This window comes from Bactrocera neohumeralis, chromosome 6, assembly GCF_024586455.1.
Source record: "Bactrocera neohumeralis isolate Rockhampton chromosome 6, APGP_CSIRO_Bneo_wtdbg2-racon-allhic-juicebox.fasta_v2, whole genome shotgun sequence".
Classification (NCBI taxonomy): domain Eukaryota; kingdom Metazoa; phylum Arthropoda; class Insecta; order Diptera; family Tephritidae; genus Bactrocera; species Bactrocera neohumeralis.
Genome location: NC_065923.1, coordinates 71,707,169 through 71,731,888, shown reverse-complemented (window position 1 = coordinate 71,731,888; position 24,720 = coordinate 71,707,169). Strand labels below are relative to the sequence as shown.

The 24,720-nt window shown below is 33.1% G+C and overlaps 1 protein-coding gene across 5 annotated transcripts in view; it reads right to left on the bottom strand.

The window, feature by feature from the left end:
- LOC126762527 (myeloid zinc finger 1) overlaps positions 1-24,720 on the bottom strand; it is an 81,146-nt gene that overhangs the window by 17,600 nt on the left and 38,826 nt on the right. For all 5 annotated transcript variants that reach the window (XM_050479337.1, XM_050479340.1, XM_050479336.1 and 2 more), the window contains exon 3: positions 16,887-17,008. The gene's annotated coding sequence lies outside the window, so the exon portion shown is untranslated. The remainder of the gene's footprint in view (positions 1-16,886; positions 17,009-24,720) is intronic.

The following is a 24,720-nucleotide window of genomic DNA, read 5'->3' as shown; positions in this document are numbered from 1 at the left end:
TCATATAAAAAAGTTTTTAATATAAACACTTCATTTCGATTGTTCGGCTTGTTAATCAAATAAAAAAGTTTTCCATACAAGCACTTGATTCAGATCGTGCAGCTTGTATGACAGCTATATGCTATAATGGGCCGATATCGGTGGTTCCGACAAATGATCAGCTTTTTGGGGAGAAAAGGATTTTTGCAAAATCTCAGATTGATATCTCATAAACTGGGGGATTAGTTCGCGTTTTTCAAGCGGACAAGGCTAAATCGACTCAGCTTGTCGCGCTGATCATTTTTATACATATATACTTTAAAGGTCTCACACATTTGCCATGTTATCAGTTAGATAGAAAATAATAGACATTGATATTGTGCCCTTTCCTATATCACGTATGGTCACAAAAGTCCAGCACTCTGAATAATTTTAGGAGTTTGCTAGGCGCGATGGAGATCATGTGATCCCTATCCAGGTTGATGGATCCAAGGGTATTGAAACTGCTTCTATTGCTGGGCAATCTAGAATCAAGTTTTCTGAAGTTTCCAGTTCCATGTCGCAAAACCGGCAGTTGGCGCTAGAAACTATGCCCATATTGGACAAGTGTTTTTTGAGCCTGTAGTGCTACTATAGAGCGCGACAAGGAAACGGAATTTCTCTCGTGGGAGATTGATCATATCTACTAATTATTACTACATAGGGTGTTACAAATATCATGGTTAACTTAATAGACGGTGTTCAGGGTATAATCATTTTAAATTTCGGCTTTAAAATATAAGGTAGTCTCAAAAGCTACAAACCACAAGGATATTAAGACATTTTATTTTTATTTTTTTTTTTCAATTTAATCGCTTACTTAATACTATAGATCACAAAATTGATGATTGGCATGCTCAAGGAATTGTCTTAAATAAGCAAAATTCCATTTAAAATTCCAAAATATTTTTCGAGCGTTCGCCAAAGTCTTTTAAGACCGCTTTACTGCCTTTAAACTTACAACAAAACAGATATAAGAATTATACGATGTATAGTATTGTACCCAAGCGCATATTCGGCACATATGCGAATTTTCATGCGCACTTCACAAGCGTGTATGACATCACGCTCAATAACAAAACGAGCAAGCGTACCGACCGAACGGCGCCGCAGCGTGCCACAACCGCCTGAGACAATGAACATTGTGTTGAACAAAACCGCAAACGCTTTAAAGCACTCAGCTGTAAAGCGATCTCAGTTCTGATATGCACTATGGAAATACGAGCTGGTTATGCGGCAATAAAATTGCGATCGACAAAATGTGAAACCGCAAGCTCTGAACCTAGGTACTTGTGTATATCAGGAGATCAGTTGATATTTTTGAATTTCGGCAGATGCTTGCAGCCAAAATACTGTAGTTGCTGTGGGTGTTGGTAGAAACGTGTGACATTGAGGTTTATGAGCGCAGCACGAGCGCTAAGCGAAGGAAGTATGAGCAGGATTTGGCGCTGAAGATCGTTGCTCACTGCCAACGCAACCGTAAGGAGTATATGCAATTAACCTCAGCTAACACGAAACCCACACGCCTTTGGCAAACTGTTCAAGCGTAATTAACAATTTTATACACCTCTTGTTCTACTGTGCAAGCGCCCGTTTGTATATACATATATACATATTATATACATATAAGTAAGTGGGTACATATACATATGTGTATAAATATTTCCACGCGAGCACGCCAAGACCTTGATCCCGCATTAATGGGAAACTTATTGGTAGCGCACATTGGCATTGGCCCAAAGAGGAACGTGCTTTGAGAAATGCAGGCAGGCAGACAAGCTGGCAAGCGAGTCGGCGAGTAGCAGATATGTATGCTGATAGACGCAGGCAGTCAGTCAAGTGAAGTAAGCAGCCAGTCAGGCAGTGAGGCAGTCAGCCTGCACAGCGGCACATGCTGCCTTCGTCCATGCGGCTGAGACGCGGCCACTCCCTAACTCAACGGCTACATTGTATGAGCACACAAACTCATATATGTATATACAAAAATATATATATATATTTATATATGTATCTATATATACATATATGTACATAAGTATATATATAGCAGCTCTCTTACAATCAGTAGCTGCTGATCTTGACTGCTGACAAAGGCAAAATACCCTGCGTGTTCTGTTGCATGCGACCTCTCAGCGGCGCTACTATGTATGCTTGGCCGCTCCTGCTTTGCGCTTATGAGACACTGCTTTTGTTACCCAACCCATTTCAAGTTCGCTTCAAACGCTTTGACTACGACTCCGACTCCGTTGGCGTTGGCCCAACCCAGCCGATGTCATGCCAAGCCATTATCACTGCAATCCGTTCAATATTTTGAGCTATTAACATGAAAAGAATCGCAGCGCAGACGTCTCTCATTTCTCCATAGGCACTCAACTGTTTTTTTGCAGCTTTCTTTCGTGCTTATCGTTTGTGGTTCTTCTTTGTTTTATTAACTGCGATTTCCTTTTATTGGTTCCTGTGTCGCGTACAAAATTTTAAATAACTTTGAGCGCGGCATTTTAATTATGCCATGTCTCATTCGTAGCGTGGCTTGTGGCTTTGCATATTAAGAATTTTGAAGCAGTTTGATCGCAGCGTTATTTTTAGAGATAATGAGGATTGAAGTCCGATTCAAAGACGGCAATGATCACTAAGTACATGACTTTCCTTAGATTGCTTCGTATATTTGTGATTCTAAGCGGTTATTGAAGATCACAGTCGATGGAGGAAGAAGTGCATTAGAACATCATATAGTTCATTATTTTAGTATGGTTGAGCTCTTTGCGCCTTTTTCTTCAAACTATTGTGAGAGAAATGTAACTCCGCATTTTATATTTTAAAATAATTGATCTCTTTGTGTCTTCTTCTTCCAAATATTTTGAGATAAGTGATGTTTTTACCAAAAAGCCGTATAAAGTTACCGATTCTATCATTATATTCTACTTTAAATTACTTTTAATGACGGTCATTATAACCTAAAATATTCTAAAATTATCCTGAAGTAAATCGACAATATAACCTAACATATTCTAAACTTTTTCTAAACTAAACTGACACTATAACCCAACATATTTTAAACTACACACATTTTATATAATTCAATCTAATAAAATATAATCAAATCCAATTTAATCTAATCTAACTTAACCTGAACTTACTTAATCTAATATAACTTAATCTAATCTAGTCTTACTTAAATAAACCTAACCTACCCGAACATACTGTAACGACACCTTACACGACCTAAGCAAGACAATAACCAAATAGAATTTCGCCTTACGCTGATAACGTGAGGAAAAAGTGTAGGCTTTCATAACCTAACCTAACAAAATACTGTGAAAATTGTTATTCTAACCTTACCTAATATATAACATATGCACAGATATATGTATGTGCATATATTTATAAATGAAATATATTTCCTTTTATTTCACAGTTTTATAATTATATGCATATATTTTTTGCCACAATACTATTTTATGTGTTAATTGCTGAAAAATAAGTAAATGCATGACAGCAATATTTTCTACACATATGTGTATATTTTCACATATAGTATGCCTATACTTATTTTCCGCTGCTGCAGCGCGGTGCAATCACCCTGGGCAAGGTCAGTTACGGAGCGATGTGCCGATTAGCGTAAAATCTAACGAGCGCAACCAGCTGTATAATCAATGCAAAAGTAATTGGTTGATAACTTTACATATATGAGAGAAGCCGAGAGGCATATGTGCTTATATACATATATTAGGGTGAGAGTGGAACAATCGAGTAAATTTTTTTGGACATTTTTTCAATTTTTTTTTTTTCGAAATTTGTTTAAAAACTCTTTTTCAAAATTTTGCACATGTTCTTATGTATATTAGGGTGAAACTGAAAGATCCGAGTAATTTTTTTTCAACTTTATATTTCGAAATTGGTTTTCAAAACTCTTTTTTCAAAATTTTGCACATGCGCCTATGTATATTAGGGTGAGATTGAAAGAACAGAGTAATATTTTTTTGTAATTATTTTTCGAAATATGTTTTCAAAACTCTTTTTCAAAATTTTTCACTTGTGCTTATGTATATTAGGGTGAGACAGAACGACCCCATTAATTTTTTTCTTTCCAAAAAATTTTCAAATTTTTTTTCGAAATTGTTTTTAAATTTTTTCATTTTACTTTTGTTTAAATTTATTTTTCCAATACTTTTAAAATCTTTTTTTCTTATAATTTTTGTCAGCGCAAAAGTTGTAAGTAAAAGTACATATTTATATGAGCGAACACCGAGGCTGCTATGTACTTACATATATTAGGGTGAGACTGTAGGAACCGAAATTTTAAAATTTTTTTTTCAAAATTCTCTTTTAAAATATTTTATTTCAAAACGTATTTTCCAACATTTTTTTCGTTTGGTTTTTTCGAAATACCTTTTTCAAATTTTTTTAGTTATTTTTTCAAATTTCTTTTCAAAAATTTTCAAATATACATATCTTTAAAATTTTTTTTAATTAAAAAAAAAACTATTTTGTTTTGCCATGTTGCAAGTAAAACCTTTGTATTGTATTCCGATGTCTGCTGATTTGTGTTTGTTGTATATTAGGGTGAGACTAAAAAAGGTGAGAATTTTTTCCCCATTTTTTTATTATTATTATTATTATGGTGAGACTGAAAGAGTTGAGGAATTTTTTTCCTAATTTTTAATTAAATTTTGGTTTACATTTTTATAATTTTTTTAAGTTTTTTTTTAAATTTATTTTAAATCTATTTAAAAATTTTTTAAGAAAACTGTTTTTAAATAAATTTTGTTAATTAATTTTTTAAATAAAATTAAAAATTATAAAAAAATGTTTTGAAAACATAAGTTTTGGTAATTCTTAAAAAAAAAAAAATAATACAAAAATTTTTTTTAGAAAGTACAAAGTGTGACAGTGGGTTTACAGTGCATTTTCATAACTCAGCTTTTAAAGCTTTTTAAGCTCTGATGCTAAAAAACATTAAACTTCTGAAATACTGGAGAATAATTAACGGTATCAAAACAGATTTCAAGGCTGCTTAAGTTCAAAAAAAAGTTGAATGGGTAATACAGTCGATTTTCAGTGCACTTTCATAACTCAGCTTTTAAAACTTTTAAAGCTTTTCAAGCTCGTAAGCAAAAAAAGCTTGAAACACCTTAAACATGGTAGAAAAATAAATGAAATAAACCCGATAAATTCATTTAGGAGACATAATAGGGCACCCTAATGCACGTCTACCGCTTAAGTAAGCCCCCAGGCGCTTATCGCCGGCATTTCGGCGAATTTTAGGTAACCACTTATGCATTTCTAGTTGACTTTTCGTTCTTTACTAGCAAAAAATCATATTGTATATGTATGTAAGTAGTTTTAAAAAGCAACAACAACAATAAAAAGCAAAAAAGTCGCAACTCGTAAAAATTGTAAAAGCTGCTGCTGAGTACAACAGCAATTGAATAGTGTTTACATTGGCTGATTGCTGGACTGTCACAACTACAAACTATCCAACCATGCGACTGTGTGTCCGCCTGCCGAACTGTGCTACATGCGAGTGAGTGTTGTTGTTAGTTTTTATTGCGCTTATTGTTATTGCAATTGCAGCGCTGATTGCCGCCGTCTGCGCTTGGGGTAATGAATTGCTTTGCATTGGCAACGCCTGACTGCGCTGACAAATCGCCGCTGAGCGGCAAGGGCTGAGTGAGTCACACACACACATACACACATGCATATATAATATAAATGCTTATTGTGTGCATTTTCACTACAAATTGGCTAAATACTTTACTGCCTCACAGTGCGATTACTTAAGCGCGCTTGCAACGCAGTGGCAAATGTCAGCAGCGGCGGCGGAGGTGGCTGGAATTGCAAACAGTAAACACACACACAACTATGTATGCGCTAGCACAAAGTTAAATGCAAAAAAGCTGACTAACTGACAGACTGATGGCACAAGAGGGCGAGCGCATTTTAGGCGCACAGCGACGACTGCGACGCACAGCACTCAGCGCTCGCTATGCTGGCTGCTGATTGCCAGGCCACTAGTGCAGAGTTCTGTTGGTGATTGCTGACAATGAATGCCATGCGGTGACTGTGTTGCTGCTGGTGGTGGTGACGGCGGCGGTGGTGCGTTGACAGCAATTGTCGGAGCCAGCGCGCCATATGCACATACACACAAACATATAGTAAATATGAACATATGTATAGTATATATCGGCGGCGACACGCATAAACTACCTTGAACCCAAAAATGAACGCACTGAACGCATGCAGTGCGCACAGCAACAAAGTGGCTTAGCAATGCGGGCGTGCGCGCGGTGGAGCGCGTACGTTTGGCGTCAACAGCGATTGGGGCTGCATTAATGCGTTCGGCCGACATCAATATGTGAGGCATTCTAGGCAAACAATATTGATGCGCGTACATACATATGTTAATATATACTGAATACATATGTACACATATGCTGATGGACATGGCGATGTTATTGTTATTTTAAATTACTTTTAGCCTAAGCGAAATTTAGATTTCTCACTCAATGTTCTGCAATATATATTTAGAGCACACGCATAATTTGTGGGTTCTTGGACATTGATTTCTTAGAAGGGGTATGCGAAATAATTGGTATATTTTTAGCTAAATCAAAGTATTTGAAAAACACGAGAAGGTTATAAAGTTATTAGAAATTATATAACAGGGTTACTTGTCTTAGTAGAGGCACTCATAAATTTATTTTTATGGATTTTTAAACTAGATAAGCTGACAGAAGAAATTTAAAATATTTTTTAACAAATTATTTTAATTTTTTTTTAAATAATGTCATTTAAAAAATAATAATTTTTAATTATTTAAAAAATAATACTTTTCAAATATTTTTTAAAAAATAATTTTGAAAATTTTTAAAAATTAATTTGTAATTATTTTTTATAAACAAAGTTATAAATTATAAAAAAATATTTTTTTTTAAATAATTTGCAAAATAATTTTTAAAAATTTGTTTAAAAATTATGTTTGTTAATTTTTTTTTAATAAATAAAATTATAAATAATAAAAAAGAAAACTGTTAGCTGCGGTTGTGTCAAAGCTAGAATATCATTCATAAATATTCCATTAGGAACTTCAGCCTGATCGTTCAGTTTGTATGCCAGCTATATGCTATAGTGATTCGATCTGAATCATTCTTTCGCAAATTTTAAGATCGCCTTTTTGAATAATCAACACAAAATTTGGTGGAGATATCTTCATAAATAAAAAAGTTTTTTGTACAAAGACTTGAGTTTGTTCGTTCAGTTTGCAAGGCAGTTATATGCTATAGTGGACCGATATCAATATTTCCGACAAATCAGCAGCTACTTAGAGAGCAAAGCACGTGTGCAAATTTTCAGAACGATATCTCAAAATCTTTGCATATAAACAGAGAGACAGTTGGAGAGACGGATATGTCTAAATTGACTTATCTCGTCCCGCTGATCATTTATATACATAACATAACACATATGTATGTATATAGGATTCACGACGTTTTCAGCTGGGTAATATAAACTTCGTTGCAAACTTGTTACACCCTGTTTAGAGTATAAATATTGGAAAAAAGTAATTAAAACGAACTTCTACAAAAGCTGGGGTTTTTAATATAAAAACAAGTAAATAATACTAATAATTATAAAGAAATCAATAAACAAGTATATGAAATTTAGAGTAAAAAAAACTATTATTTCAACTCCAAAGTCGCCAGTTTAGTGCCCAAAACAAACCTCAAATCATTGGCGAAATTTTTCCTCCAAAAAAGTATGAAATTAATTCGGGTGGCGAACTCCACAACAACTTTGACACTAATCTTCGCTCACACCACACGTTGAAGAAAGCAAAACAAAGAAAGATTTCGCGATGCCATTGAACTTTGACAGCTTTTTAGCATAAATTTTGCAAGCATTCAAGAGCAGCAAGCATAAATGTGGGCGCAGCGCGGAGCAGCGGCAGCAAAGGGGGAACAACAAAAGGCAGAATTGGCGGTGAAAGTGCGCTGCAGCTGCTGAGTATTCGACCAACACGACAATATACAACAACAACCATGTTTATTAGGTATTCATTGCTTTAATTAAACCTGCATGCCGCTGACAAACGGAGGGAGAAACTGCGAGTACAAATAGCGAACTTCAACGCGGCCGGTGGAGTGTCATTGGCAAGCGCTGCTTTGACAACAGCACGACAGCCAACTGGAGTTGGAACATCAGCAGTGTCAGCAATAACATCATCATCAACGTCATCATCATTATCAACTTCACCTTTTCATCATCACCATCATCACCTTTATGATCATCATAATCATTCACATCATCATCGTCATCACCATTGTCAACAACCGTCGTCAACAGCAGCAAAAACAACAACATCAACGGCAACGCCAACGCTATTAGCATGCGCTTCAACAGCTACAGCGTCACCAAAAGTTAAAGCAATAACAACAACTACAATAATAATAAGAAAACTAGCAATAATATTGACAACAACAACAACTTTGTCATCATACGCCTTCTTTGCATTTTCACCAGCCAAACTGAGGTCCAAGCTTTCCCGCCACTTTCTGCTTCGAGTCTTCGCATTGCCTGCATTTCTTCTCTTTCTTTTCTCTTCTTCTCTATGTCTGTCCTGCCATACCGTTTCTTTCTTTCTTTTCTCAATCGCAGCACTTCTTTGATTGTGCTCACAAGCATTTCTTTTATGGCCAACGATTTGATTGTGAGTTGGTCCGTAGCGCAACAACTAACATAACAACAACAACAGCAACAAATAAGCTGCCTCAACACCCAACCAACTGGCAGTCAAGCGGCCAAACAACAAAACCAGCACTCAACCAATCAAATCGCAACGCAGTGAAATTTTTAGTTGAAACGCTTGTAATTTGTTGTTGTTGTTGTTGTTGTTGTAAGTGTTTAAGCTTAATATTTGTTGTAAGTAATCTTGTAATTTAGTTGGCCATTAAAACGCTTACAACATTTGCGGCAACACCAATAAACTGTTGCTTACGACAACAACAACAAAAACAACAACAGCTATCAGCAACAGCAACAACCACAACATCAACAACAAAAACATATACATATTTTGTATTCATTCATTCATTCAGTCGCTCGCTCGCAACTTTCAAGCAACTCCCCAAGCCAACTCTATGTAAAGCCAGCCGCGGCGGCAGCAAAAGCTTGGATTTTCTAGACGAATTGCTTTGCACTAAACGCTAAGCCACACCATTGTGTTTCCACAAATGCACAAACTAACATTAATTCATAGATTGGTTGCTGTTGTTGTTGTATGTTTTGTGTTGAGCATGGAAAATTGCGGCTTAGTTGGCTGCCACTTGGGATGGAAATATGGGTGGAGCTTAGTTTTTTCATTTTCGACTTTTTCGCAGACCGATCTCTGAACGATAATTGAACGATTTTCGTCGCTTATAGTTTTTTATAACTGTACATACATATAATATATTATATTATAATATTTGTAAATTTTTAAGGTTTGAAGTCGAAAATGGCGTTTAAGTTATTTGGCTTGAGTAACATGCATGTGGCATCTAGCCTTACTAAGTGTAAGCTAGCCAGGTAGCTTCGACGTTGCTAATAACGAGCATGATTTGAAAAAGGTCGAGCTTTATATTGCACTTGTTTGATCACTCACAGGGAAAATTTTTTGTTCAGAAGTGGTATGAAACGAGAAGATGAGCAGCGATGCCAACTTTTTTCGTTATGTTATTTTCTGACTGAAATTGTTTGCAGCAGCAAATGCGCGACTCTGGTATACATTTTGATATGGTTTTATCCACTTCTGAACTTCACGAAATCGCATTTTTGTTTATATAACGGATGCACATGATATAACACTTTAAGCCAGCAGTCAAATTATAATACCAAAATACCAAGTGACCTTAAACAACTAGGTGAAGCATTTTTCCAAACCATTATTTGGTGAGCAAAGGTTCGAAAACTGTAAGTTCTTAGCAAAACCGTTTATTTAAACCAACAACTTTTTTGATGTTGACCAAAGACCCCAGTCCAGAAACAGCGTTAGATATAGAGAACTCCGAGAATACACTAATGATAAGCTTGGTTTGTTATTCTCAGATAGTGTTTTCAGTTTTTAGAGTATCCACAAAACTATGTAGTGCCTCCCATCATCAACAAATAGTTTCAGAGCATACAGAAAACCAGATGAGTCTTCTCAGTATCAAGCGATAATTTAAGACTTAGAGCTGCAATAAAGGCAGTTAAGGTTTCACAGTATCGAGAGTTAATTTCAGGGTTTTAAAGCATACATTAAGGCACTTAAGATCTCCCAGTAACAAAGGATAATTTCAGAGTTTAATAGCTTCAATAAAGTCAGATGAGACTTGCAGTATCAGACGATAATTGCAGAACCTTAGAGTATAGTATACACAAAGGCAGCTAAGGCTCACAGTATCGGAAGATAATCTTAGAAGCTTAGAGCTTCAATAAAGCCAGATAAGGCTGCCCAGTATCAAGCGATAATTTCAGAGTTTTGAAGCTTCATTAAAGCTAGGTAGAGGTTTCCCGGTATCAAGGATAGTTTCAGAGTTATAGAGCACACACAAGGTAAGGTAAGACTTCCCAGTATCAAGAGATAATCTCACAGGTTTAAAGCATACACAAAGCCAGGTCAGCCTTTCCCAATAGCCAGCGAAAATATCAGAGTTTAAGGGCATATATAAAATTTGGTAAGACTTCCCGAACGAGTGTCTTAATTTTTGAGATATCGCTTTGAAATTTTGCCTACACTCTTTTCCAACCAAGAAGTTGCACTTTTGTCGGAACCGATGATACCGGACAACTATAGCATATAGCTGCCATACAAACTGAATGGTCGGATTTAAGCTTTTATATGGAAAACTTTTTTATTTAACAGATATCTTCACAAACATTTGGCATAGATTATTTTCCAAGACAATGCTGTAATATCTGAAGAATTTTTTATATCTGACTACTATAGCATATAGCTGCCATACAAACTGAACGATCGCAATCAAGTTTTTGTATTGAAAACTTTGTTAATTGAGAAGAGATCTTCACGAAATTTGGCAAACACGATTTTCCAAGACAATTCTATAATATCTGAAGAAATTTTTAAATCGGTCTACTATAGCGTATAGCTGCCATACAAGCCGAAGGAATAAATTATGGGCTTGGAATAGACAATTTTTTCATCTGACGAGTTGTCTTCACGAAATTTAATGTGAAGTATTTTTGAAGGCAATTGTATGATCTCCGAAAAAACTGTTGAGATCGGACCACTGCAGCATATACAGAGCTGCCATACAAACGGAACGAACACAATCAAGTTTTTGTATGGAAACTTTTTTCAACTGACGAATTATGTTCAAAATTTAATATTTGTTTTTTTGTTTTTGAATATTTATGAACAAGCTAAGAATAGAAAGCGCCAACTCAAAGTGCATTTTGTGACTAAAAATACATAAAACAAAGTATTTATAACTTCTGTACAAAAGAAAGAAAAGAAAATAAAAACTAAAATGTCTGAGTTCATAGGAATTCCCCGCATTTTAAATTGAGATATACGGATACATATACTAGTATATAGTAATACAAAAATATATACGATATACCTACAAACAATTAGCAAAACGCTATCGTGAGCAGCCGACTGCTACCAAATGTGAATTTAAGAACCAACACACGAGAATAGTGCCACATTCAAGGTTAAAGCGAAGTAAAAAAAAAAAAAAGCAACAAAATTGACTGCCAAAAGCCGAAAATTTAGCACGAATAAATTATTGCTGAGAAGCTTTCAAAACTTCAAGAATTGTGCACACAAAAAAAGATAGCAATAAAAGCAACAAAAATTAGTGAAGATTCACACAGCACAAACAGCGAAAGAAGCAACGCCAATGAGAAGCAGTCGAGCTTGAAGGGAAACATGGAAGCGCGCAACAACAAACAGCAATAATTGTGGAAGAAATACAGCGCAAACAATTCATTATATATGTATGTATGTATATATAGATATAAATTAGCGAAACAAAGTTTGCGTTTGCAAAAGCCAAAAAGACTAGATTCTATATCTATATATACCATATATGTATATATATTTAAGAATGCTTATATATGTATAAATATATGTGTGTGTGTGAGTTGGCAGCGCTGTTGCAAGCTGAATTGACAAATAGGCATGTATAGCTTGCGAACATGTGTGCCACAACAACAAGTACAAATATGTATACTTGCACACAACTACAAACAGCCTTACAAATATGTGTGCGTGTATATCTCATTTGTATCCAGTGGGTTTGGAAACCGTTTTTCTTTTTCTAAATAGTTTTCGTAAGCATGTGTCTGTGCGCGCTAATGAATGCGCAAATTACAACAACAATAACAACAATGAGCGCCAACGCTGGCAAAAATAGAAGTGCAAAAATCGCAACAATGAAAATAAGCAAAAATACACAGCAGCACAAATATACTAAAATGTACACACATACATACATACATATATTATATATTTATATATACATATGTATGACAACGTTTCTGTATGCATGTGTGAGCATATACAATAATTTTCGCCATAAAAATGAAATGAGTCATGAACTCTTCAAAAGGCGAAGTGCGAACGCGTCGTCGCCGCCGTCAAAGCGGCTGACGGCCAACAATTGGCGGTAAGCGGCTAAGCGCGCCAACACATACAGCAACATTTATTGTTAACAATAATGTTGCGCTGGTGTTGGTGGCAGCCGGCGCTCCAGTGCCGCTCCAGCGCCGCGCTGGCATATACAGTGCGCGCCGCTTTGCTGGGAAGGCGTGTAGCGAAATTCGCAAATTTTTTTTGAGTTGAAGAAAATTTGCACAAAATCTTTTTCATCTGTGCTGTTGCTTCTTTACGTTTTGCTTGCTTAATTAGTTATGATTTCTTTTGTTTTATTATTATTTTTTATTTGTTTGATTGTTGCCAGCAGCTGTTAGCGCGTCCGCTATTGTCTAATGTGAATATGATTATTCGCTATAAGCCGCTTCATTTTTGCAAATTTGTGCTTTTGAGGAAAGCGTAATTTATTTCCATTGCCTAACAGCTTACATAGATTTATATATATATATTTTAGCATGAAATGATTTGACGCTAGTAAGTAAGTTAAGCAACAACTGGCGTTGGCTAAAATGTAATGATGAGAACGAAGCGCTTCAGCGTTTTTTTCATAAAATGTGGTAAAGAAATCGCAATAAGAGGGCAACAAATATAGAATTTGCCTTAAGTGCCTGTTAAAGATTTTTATAATTAATTAATAGATTAAGTAATTAAAGCTGTTATACAAACTGGTAATTTAAATTAAAATCCTTGTTTGGAAAACTTTTTTATTTTTTTTAATTTTTTTTAGTTCTTTTTTTTAATTAAATTTTTAATTTTTTTTTTTAATTTTTAGATTTATTTGTAATTTTCTTAATAATTTATATCAGATATTGTTTTATTAAGGTTTTGTCCCTCTATATTATTTACTTTTTTTTCAACTTTTATTTTTTTAATTTTTTTTGTTAATTTTTAAATTTATTTTTAATTTTTTAAATTTATTTTTAATTTTTTAAATTTATTTTTATGTTTTAATTTTTTTTTTTTTGTTAATATTTAACATAACTTCTAAATAAATGTTAATTTACATCAGATATTCTTTAATTAAGGTTTTGTTTATCTAAATCATTTATTTATTTTTAAATTTTTTTTTTAATTTTTTTAATTACTGTTCTTTTTTAATTTTCAAAGTTTTTTTTTAATTTTTAATTTTTTGTTTATTTTTTAGATTAATTTTAATTTTTTTTAAATAATTTATATCAGATATTCCTTTATTAAGGTTTTGTCTATCTATATCATTTCTGTTTTTCAAATTTTATTTTTTAATTTTTTTAATTAATGTTTTTTTTAATTTTTTTTTTAATTTTTTAAATTTTTTAAATTTATTTTTATTTCATTTTTTTTAATATTACATATGTATGTAACTCTCAAACAAATGTTTGCAAATATTAAATTTTTGCAACTGACAAAAATCGTTTAAGAGGTTTGACGCCTAAAAACATATTTTCCAAATAGTTTGCTATTTCCTTCCGACCGGATAGGCCTTTGAAAACCCCTATATGTGTAAATACATACATGTACATGTCATTTAAATGCAATTTCGTTAACTACATTTATTTATAGACAATATCTGCACATAAAATTAGCACACACGTATACCAGCAAAATATTACAAACACATAGATACATACATACATATGTATATACATATTAATAGAATGTACACATACATTTATGGCAAAAAAACAGAAGCTACATTTTTTTCTTTGCGCTTTTTTCGCAAGCATCATTGCACTACAGCAAGCAAATGTTCGTACTTGTCGCGTATATCACACACACATACAGACATACATACATATATTATATGCACTTAGAGCATTGCGATTGCTTTAATGTATCTACAAGATACAATTCATACTCGCATTTGCACTCGTCGTGCTTTTTTGCTTTTGGCCTGCCAAATGTTTCATTCTGCAACCTACCGAACGCCGTTTCTCACATCAGCGCCCATTCAATCGTCGGTCCGTTTGGCTGTCATTCAGCAAGAGTACAAAGTTTTTTGCGTATAATTAACGAAATTGACAGACACTTTTTCGCATAATTTTAATTTTGTTTTCAATCTCATTATAAACATATGTACGTACAGGAAATATTTATGTACTTATATGTATGTATACATATATATGTATATAGAAATTGTTGTTGTTTGTCAAATTTACGTTAATTATTTGAGATGGATATTTCTGAGACATTCTTTAGAGTGTTTTATAACACTCATTGGATCACAAAATTCAATTTTTACGCGCGAAATTAAGTAAATAAATAAATGCGCTAGATGCCGCTGGGTGAGCAGTTTTTCTGATAATTGTATTTTTCCTACGAAACTGATATATTTTTGTACCCTGTATAGGGTATATTGATTTTGTTAGAGAATATATGTATATAGTATAATATAAAAGATCAGCCTGACGAGCCTATTCCTTTTAGCCATGTCCGTCTCTCTATCTGTATATATGCGAACTAGCCCCTCACTTTTTCAGATATTACCTAAAATTTCGCTGACGTCTTTTTCACACCAAGAAGCTGCTCATTTGTCGGATCACTGCAGCATATACATAGGTGTCATACAAACTGAACGAACGAAATCAAGTGCTTGTATAGAAAGATTCTTCATTTTAAGAGATATCTTCAAGAAATTTCATATGAATTATTATCCAAGGCTGTAGTGTAATCTCTGAAGAAACTGTATAGATTGGACTACTATAGCGTATAGCTGCCATACAAACTGAACGATCAGCATAAAGGCTTTGTATGGAAAACTTTTTTATTTGATGAGATATACTCATGCAATTTTGCATAGTTTATTTTCCAAGGCAGTGCTACAATCTTCGAACAAATGGTTCAGATCAAACAACTATAGCTTATACCTTCCATATAAACTAAACGATTAATATTAAGTTCTTGTATGAAAAACTTTTTTATTTGAAAAGATAACTTAATTAAATTTGGTAGGTATTGCTTGCCATGCTGTAGTATCTGGAGAATTTTTCTGAATCGGACCACTATAGCATATAGTTGCCATACAAACTGAACGCTCCAAACAAAAATAAAGCTCTTTTTATACCTTTAAATGCTAAAAAAAATGAAACTGTGGAGGAGATATTATATTTGCGGTTAAGATATTTTCTAGTTTTGCCAAAATTTGTTTATAAATCCTAAAAATCAGCATTTTTTGAAGCAGTTAACACGTTTGTGAATCATTAAGATATGGAAAAGCCGCCTGTGAGACTTAGAAGCTGTGCATAAGTACTCGTTTTTTTTCTAAGCAATTATGTGTTTTTATGTAGGCATACATCTGTCTAAACTTATTTTTTAATCTACTGCGAATTTTTCGCAAATCATATTTTTTTCATTACACCTCAGTTTATCCATATGTTTTGACTATGCGAGCGCGCATTTACATACTATATTCGCATAATAATTACGTACATATGAAAATATAAATATTTGTGTATATTTATATATCCACATATGTAAATATATAATCATATAAGTTAATATATACCTATGTACGTAAATATGTGTGTATATATGCTCATTTGTATGTCTTGCGTATTTCGCCTCATTAGTGTCACACTGATTTATGTGCTGCAATTTTTTTCCATATCGGCTGCATATGTACGTGTGTTTGTGTGCGTGTAAATATGTGCCCACATGCGTCGTTGCCGGCTTTTTGACAGTTTCATTTATTTTTAATTAAACACGAAACACAAAAAAACGGCGTGTAGGTTTTAGCTTCACGTCTGCTAAGACGCCTTGCCGCTTATAATTGTTCTCACATAAGTATATATATGTGAGTGTCTATTAGGATAGTTAAAAAAAAAAAATTTTTAGCTGGTACTCAGAAAAATAATTGCTCAGACGACTACATCTAAAAAATTTTCGCTCAATATATGGTAGTCGAAAAAGTCTTTTCGTATTCTAATAAAATTTTAACTATTTTTTTATAATTATAATAATAAATAAATAAACAAATATGTACCATTCATATAGCACTCTCCCCTTCGGACATCTACTGACAAAATACGAAAAGATTTTTTCGACTACCATATATTAGCTCTTAATGGTAAGGTCCTTTGCCTTGTAGTTTACTATTGTTTTTCTTATTATCATAAGAAAATTATATGAAAATTCGTTTTCAACTACTTCAAAAGGTATTTTGTTTCATAAATTTTGTAGAAAGTTGCGTGCTTTTTGTCCAACCCTAGTGTTTATATACTACTAAATGCACTTGCTGTCACATATTCGTACTCACCACAAGTGTAGACGTTGCAGCGCTGTTCGATCTATTCCGTAGACTTCTCTGTTGCAATTGATATTGATTTGATATATTTTTGTTGCCAAAATATTTTGTATATTTTTATGTGCAAATGTGAGCTGAAAGTGAAAAACATTGAAATGTTAGCAAGAATTCATAACTTTTATTTTCAATAAATAGATAAACAATATTTTTTACATTAGAAACAAGTATAGGGATTCGTAAAGTTAAACACTAGTGCTTTTCTAGATTTCTTCATTTGGGTTGAGCAAAAGCACCTACCCGCATCTAACAGAAGGTAATAAAAATCTTACATTTAACAGCCTTAGAAAACTTTTCAGCTAAAAAAAAATATTTTTGTGTTCATTGTAGATTTTTATAATGTCTTTAATCGTTTAATAATAAGCAATTAATTTTTTTCCATTGTTTGTAATTTTTTACTATAATTTTTTTTAATATTTTTTTCGGTTTTCAATATTTTTTAAAATATACATATGTACATATATACATATATTTGTAATAAATTTTATTTAATTGGTTTTCTATTAATTTTATTTTTTTTAATTATTAATTTCTTGTTTAATAATTTATTTTATTTGGAGTCTTTCTTAATTTAAAAACTTTTTTTAACTATTAAATTTTTTATATTAATTTTTTTGCTTTACTTTTTTTTATTTTGTTTAATAACTAATATTTTACTTATATTTTTTATTTTTTTTACATACATATAATATAAATATAATATTTACGTATTATAAAAATATGTTTTTTGATATACATACATATATTTAATAATATTGTTTTTCTTTTCATTTTATTTTTGTTTTAATTAATAATTTTTTGTTTAATAATTTATTTTATTGCAAATTTTTCTTAACATAAAAAATTTATTTTAACTATTAAATTTTTTATATTATTATTTTTTGCTTAGTTTCTTTTTTGATTTTGTTTATTAACTAATATTTTGTATATATTTTTTTTATTTATATTTTTTAATATTTTTTATATTATATTTTTTCATATTTATTTAATAATATTTTTTTCTCTTGATTTTATTTTTTTAATTATTAATTTTAAGTTTAATAATTTATTTTATTTTAATTATTTTTAATTTTTGTTTAATATTTTTTATGCTTTTAATTATAAAATTTATTATGTTTAAATATGGTTTTTATTTTTTTATTTCTTTTTATTTTGTTTAATAACTTTGTTTTAATTATGAAAAAAATTATTTTATGAAAACTCTTTTTTAATATGAAAAATTTTTTATAAAAACCGATTTTTATATGAGGAATTTATTTTATGAAAATTATTTTATTATAAAACAAATTGATTTATAAAAAAATTATTTTATAAAAAATAATTTGAATTTAGATATAATTTTTTCTATGACCGCAACTTCGTGCTGCCAAGTCAATAGGTGAATGCTACAATTTACCACTTTTGAGTAAATTTTCTGCCAAGGAAGCTTAAAAATCTTCTGAAATGTCTCCAGAGCAGCTGAAGCGCAAAGAACAATCTTTTTTTAACTCAAATTAAACATAAACTCCACCCTCTTACATTAAAATTTATAATATCTTAAGCATTTCTGTTCTATAAAATTAACGATTTAGCTGCACGAAAAGCAAACATACCCGAGAGTAAAAAAAGCTAGAAAAAAGGGCATCCAATAAAAGAGAGCGCATTAAAATCGCACTACCACACCCCATCCATACAAGCTGTAATACACATGCACACAAACGCGAGCGTATACTTTAAAATTAAGTCCCTTTTGTACCGAAAAAAGAGCACACACTTCGGCAGCAGCTCCTTGCATTCCTGTGCAGCTTTTGCACTAACACACACAAGCGCATCGCAAAAAAAGAATTGTGTATGTATACGAGGCGAAAAAATTGCCACTAAGCAGTCGAATGAGTGCTTAAAGCAATCAATGAAACATAAAACAGCAAAGCGCAAGAAGAATATTTAGGTGTGCAGAGCAGCGAGGATAAAAAGGAATTTATGGGCACAGGTTGTTTGTGTGAATGTGTGTGGAAAAGCAAATTAAGTTTTCAAAGTTAAGTGTTAAGAAGTTGATAAAAGTGGAATAGATTTATAACTATAGCAAGAAAAAATAAAAATATAAATAGATAAAATTTAAATATAAGTAAGACAGCAGGTTTTGAGCTTTGTTTGGGTTAACAAAACCTGCCAAGTCCCGGTTAAAAGGTTGTTTTTTATGAAAAAATCGTACAAATTTATAGTTGTTTGAATTTTTATAAAAAAACAAACGTATTTGTCTCAAAGAGTAGTTTCAAATTAAGTAAAAATTCACTAAGTGTCTCAGAAAAGCAAAAAACTTACACTCCATACATATTCTTAAGGTAAAGAGGTAAAAAATGCATTATTAGAAAATAAAAATAATACAAATTAATAATATAAATTTAGAAATAAGAAATAATTTTGCAATTTTTTTGGTAATATTCTTCCAACATTTTTTAAAATTATTTTTGCGACATTTTCGTTTCTTATAATTATTCTTACAACCTTTTTTCCAAAGTTTCTTTGTTTTTTTAATTATTAATCCAACAATTTTCTAAAGCTACAACTTTTTTTTATTAAATTATTTCGATTTTTATCATTTTTGAAAAATTTTTATTATTTTTTTTATTATTTCCAACATTTTTCTAAAACAATTTTTTTTTATTATTTGTAGGATGTTAATTTTTCAAAATTTTTTAATATTCCTAAATTTTTCTAATTTTTTTTAATATTCTTAAAAATTTTTTTAAAATTATTTTTCCAACATATTTCCAAAATTATTTTGTTTTTATAATTATTCTTGCAACATTTTTCTATAGTTAATTTGTTTTTTAATTAATAATCCAACATTTTTCTTAAGTTATATTGTTTTTCAATTATGTTTCCGTTTTTTTAATTATTGTACTTTTTCAACACTTTTCTAAAATTATTTCGTTTTTATTTATGTCGGTTTTTTATTATTATTCGAATTATTTAGTGTTTTATTATTTTTTCTACATTTATTTATTGTTATTTAGTTTTTTGTACTATTTTAAAACATTTTTCTCGAATTATTTAATGGTTTTTCATTGTTTTCCAACCTTTTCCTAAATAATTTCCTTTCTTATTTTTTTCCAAAACATTTCTAAAATTATCTCGTGTTTTTATAATTTTTCCAACATTATTCTAAAATTATTATTTTTTTTATAATTTCTACATTAATTGGATTTTTTATTTTTATTCCGACAGTTTCTGAAATTATTACAGTTTGTTTTTATTATTTTTCTAAAATTATTACTTTTTTATATTTCTACGTTTCTATTATTTTTCCGAAATTTGCCTAAAATTATTTCATTTTTTTATTAGTCTTGCATATTAATTATTTTTGTGTATGCTTAAAATTTAATTACCCATTTAGTTTGTATTACTCATTTAAGTTCTCAAACGCACCCATTCTGCTCAGCGGCTGCATCCTTGCCAACGCCAACGCCACGAGAAGCGCACTCAACACACATGCTTAGCAGCAACTCCTGCAGCAATACACACCACTACGCAGCACACTTTTACTAGCAAGCCAATAAAGAGCTTGAAACACTTGCACAACACCGCCGCCAGACACCAAACACATTGTTATTGTTACTATTTAATTTTATTTTAATTTTCGCACCGGCAAAACAATTTTAACTTTTTGATCTATTTTCTGCGGAAAACGGCGCTGCCAACGACGAGCGATTATTCATATGCATATCATAGCTATGCATGTGCGTTTGTACGTATGTATATTTGTATTTGCATATAGTACATGCGCACTGTGTTGTTGTTGCTGCTGCCTGTTTCGCTGGCGCGTTGGCTAACTGTCGGTCGCGTTGCTTGACTGCCCGACGTAGCGCTTGGGGTTTTCGTCTTTTTTCCGGTCGCGCTGTTGTTTTGAATTTTCACGTTTACTGCCTTAACCCCACCGAACTATGGGTCGTAGGGTTGTTTTCGAATTGCCGTGGCCGCACCACGTCCATCGCTATGCCGCTGACAGGTTCTACAAATACATGCTGTATACGTATTTTGGGCGTAGAGCACAACCCTTGCCGCGCGCCGCAGTTTATTTAAATAAACGCGTATTAATTTGAGCAGCAGCACGCACTGGCGCTATAAAACGCAACAGCAATAGCAAAAAATAGAATGTTTTAAATAAAAATACCGACAAAAAAAAATTAAAAAATTTCACTCTTTCTTTTTTCCTTTTTTTCGTTTATCACTTGTCGTTTTAGCAAATGTTTAAGTTGTTCATTTCTTTTCCGTAGCAATTTTTAGCTTTTTTGGTTTCTGAAAATATTTTCTGCTGTTTGATTTTTTAGTTTTTTTGTTGGATTTTTCTTTTTGCAAAAAATGTTCTGACTTTCGCTTGAATTGCACTTCGCAGCCGTCGGCTGAGACCACAAAGAGTAATAAATCCAAAAAAATCAACGAGCCGCCGAACGACCCACCGAAAGTTGTATTGCTGTGAAATGCGGCGAAACGGCGCGCTGAATAGCTGTTTGTGCTGCTGAGCACAGAAAAACGACCAAGCGGCCACGACGACGTCGACGACTACGACTACGACGTATAATTCGACCAACAAACGAATGCCTGTTCAATACAATAACAGATGGAATACAAAAAAATAAAACAACAACAAGGCGCAACACCAACAGCTGGTCGCGCACACACACACTTGTACCCAAAGAGCCAGAGAACTCAAATACACATTGCAGCGGCGGAGATTGATTCAAAACGCTAAAAAAGAACTAAACACAAATATCATACACACACAAACAGCGCCGAGTAGTGTATAGACGCGTAATGGCAACAACTAAAGCTAAAGGCTTGCATAAAATACCTTAGCGCTCGTTTTTGCGAAAAATTTTCTTTTGTTTATTGCAAAAATTAAAAAAAAATAAATAAAAATAAATTCGCCACACTTGTCATTGTGTGTGGCGAAGATAGATAAAGCACAAACACACACATACATAAACAAATAAATATACACTCATGAGCAAATAGTAAAGAGTCAAGCGCAACACTAATGCACTGGCACAGAGATACGCACGCACACAGCAGCAGCGCGCTCCCCTTTACGTCGTAGTGTTAGTGGCAGAGCGCGGCGCTCACCCATACTGCAACCCCACCGGCAAATTATCTAATTCTACACACTAACAACAAGCAGCGCGCTCCAACACACAGTTGTAGTGTGTGAGCGCGCTCTCTCTTGAGCGCGTATTAGTAGCGCGCTCCAAACGGCACAAGGTGCTGAGTAATAGTAACGCGCTCTAAACGCCACAAAGCGCTGAGTGGCGCTCTCTCTAAATCACTCGCTAAATCAAAATCAAAAACTAAATACACTCGCAATATCTGCCACTCACTCTAAACTGCATGCGCGCTGCAGCGCTCAGCATTGATTTCATTCCCCAAATGAAATTTTAGATAGTAGGCTATTTGGGAGTATGAGTGCATTAGAGAGTAGGTTATTTAAGAGTATGAGTGCATTAGAGAGCTTGAGTGCACTCATACTCCTAAATAGCCTACCCTCTAATGCACTCATGCCTCGCGCTCGCCAAACTAAGTTTCTCACCTGCATTGTCATTCTCATTCTCATTCATTCTCGCAATGAAGTCACGAAATCGCTTAATTCCTATGCATATCTTTGAAATTCATGCGCTGCCCCAAAACTTACTTCGCCAAAGGGGCTAGCGCGGTGGGACCCTCTCGTTGCACTAACACACTAGCGCTTATTATCCCGGAATTCTTTTACAAGCTCGAGCGCTCTTCCATACAGTCAAAAATTTAGTTAGCGGCGTACTTATTATAACCACATACAGACGCATGGACAGACACACGCTTTATAGCTTCATCAATTCCGCCAAACATTTCTCTATAACGTAAAACACAAACAAAAGCCAGCAAGGCAGACCTTTAAAGACAAACTCCGGCACATCTGCCCAAAAGCGAAACTACTTATGGGCTCCATGTATGTTTGTGTGTGTATCTTTAATTTTATATTCGTTTTTGATTTTGCAGAATTCGTGTTTGCCAGCCGCCGAGTGCTTTTATGCTGTTGAACTGCGGTCACATCGTGCTTTTCGTTTTGATTGATTGTTTTTTTTTCGTTTTAATCTTCTTTTGCTTTTTTACCTTTGTCTGCTTGTTCGCTTTTGCCGCTTTCCGAGTTTTATTTGCTTAACAAGCCATACTTTAGTTGATGAAGTACCTTCTTGTGTGCGAAGCGTGTGCGATGCCTTTGAATGTGAGAGTAATTTGGTTTTTGCAACAAATAAATGTGGCACTCACATACAAAACAACAACATGCATACAACAACATGTACTTGATTTTCAAATTAAAATAAATTTTTAATTTTTTTATTTGGTATATACACGCCTTGCTTTGGTATGTGTGCTTCCCGGTCATCAATTATCGACTTTCGATAAAATTTTAATGTCTTCGTTTTATCAGTATCATTGCTTCGTTTTTATATTTTCGTTTGTCGAACCTTAAAGTTTTGCTTGACAGCACGCAAGGCCTGTTTTTCCTTATAATTAAATAGTTCTAATTCGGTCTTATAATTTATTAGAGCTGAGTTCAAGCATTGAGGGAATAATTGTGTTTATGTTTTGCTGTTTGAGATTTCTCGAGAACCTTGAATCAACTATCAGCTTTTTGAGTTGCGAAAATTTTCATATGAATAAAGTTTAGTTCAAAGTAAGAAGTAGGCACAGAGTCAATATTCTGCTCTCACCAAACGCACTGAGAAGTTATCATTAAGTGTAACGCACAAGCAAATCTGTCATTCAAGAAGAGATCTTGTATTATAACAAAAAAATTAAGAGGTCTTCGTTCTTAACTAACTTATTACTACAAAGTAAAGCGACAAGAAAGGCGCCGTTCCCACGACAGTCGGGTCTAAGTAACCGGAACGAACCGATATTTTTTATCCAGCAAAGGACTGACAACTCGGTACCATTCCTCGAAATTTCTTCAGGAATGTTTTCTGCCGCTACAGCAACCATAACAGGAAGGGCGATCAATAGCTTCAATTTTGAATTCTCAATGTAAATATCTCTGCAAAGAGATAACATATGCCGAGCCTCTTTAAACCAGATCAGAAAATATAGTTGCGTACGATTTGAGTACGTTTTGCTCGAAACTATAGACAGACCGAAGATACTGAAGTAATGAAAAAGGCACAAACTTCGTTTCAAAATTTCGTTGGGGCTTACTATGGCCAAACAAGTCGTTTGATAAGGATACTTATACCAAGTTTATCCTATAAAGACTTACGTAGTCTAATCTAGTTGGAAAATATTAAAGACAGCAAAAGTTTATTATCGTAAAAGTCTAGATTTTCGCCGATTGAGGAGGAACATTTTTAGAGCATACCAATTTGAGGAGCTATGTTCCATTCAGGAGCAATAGGAAAATATAAATACATCAATCTTTCAAATATGGACTTTTAAAAAGATTTAATAATATGCCTTCAAAGGCATGATAAAATGAAAAGCGGTTATTTAAGATTCCTGAGCTGAAGTTGTAGAGAACATCAAGGCGTTTTGTAAGCCTTAAGAGCGACTTTACATCAAATCTTGATACTTTTTTTAATCCCTTCAACTACAAAGCTGCTAGATACAAACATATATAAGATGAGTACTAGTTAATGCTGAACACAAGCATGGGAGCTGCTCCAGCTTCACTCTCAGGCTTCCAGGCCAGCAACCGTCCTGTAGTCCTTTCGAGACAGTGTGAGTAAAAAGGATGAGTGTTTTCTTTCGGGACTCTTGCACATGATCTTGACGATCCCTCATA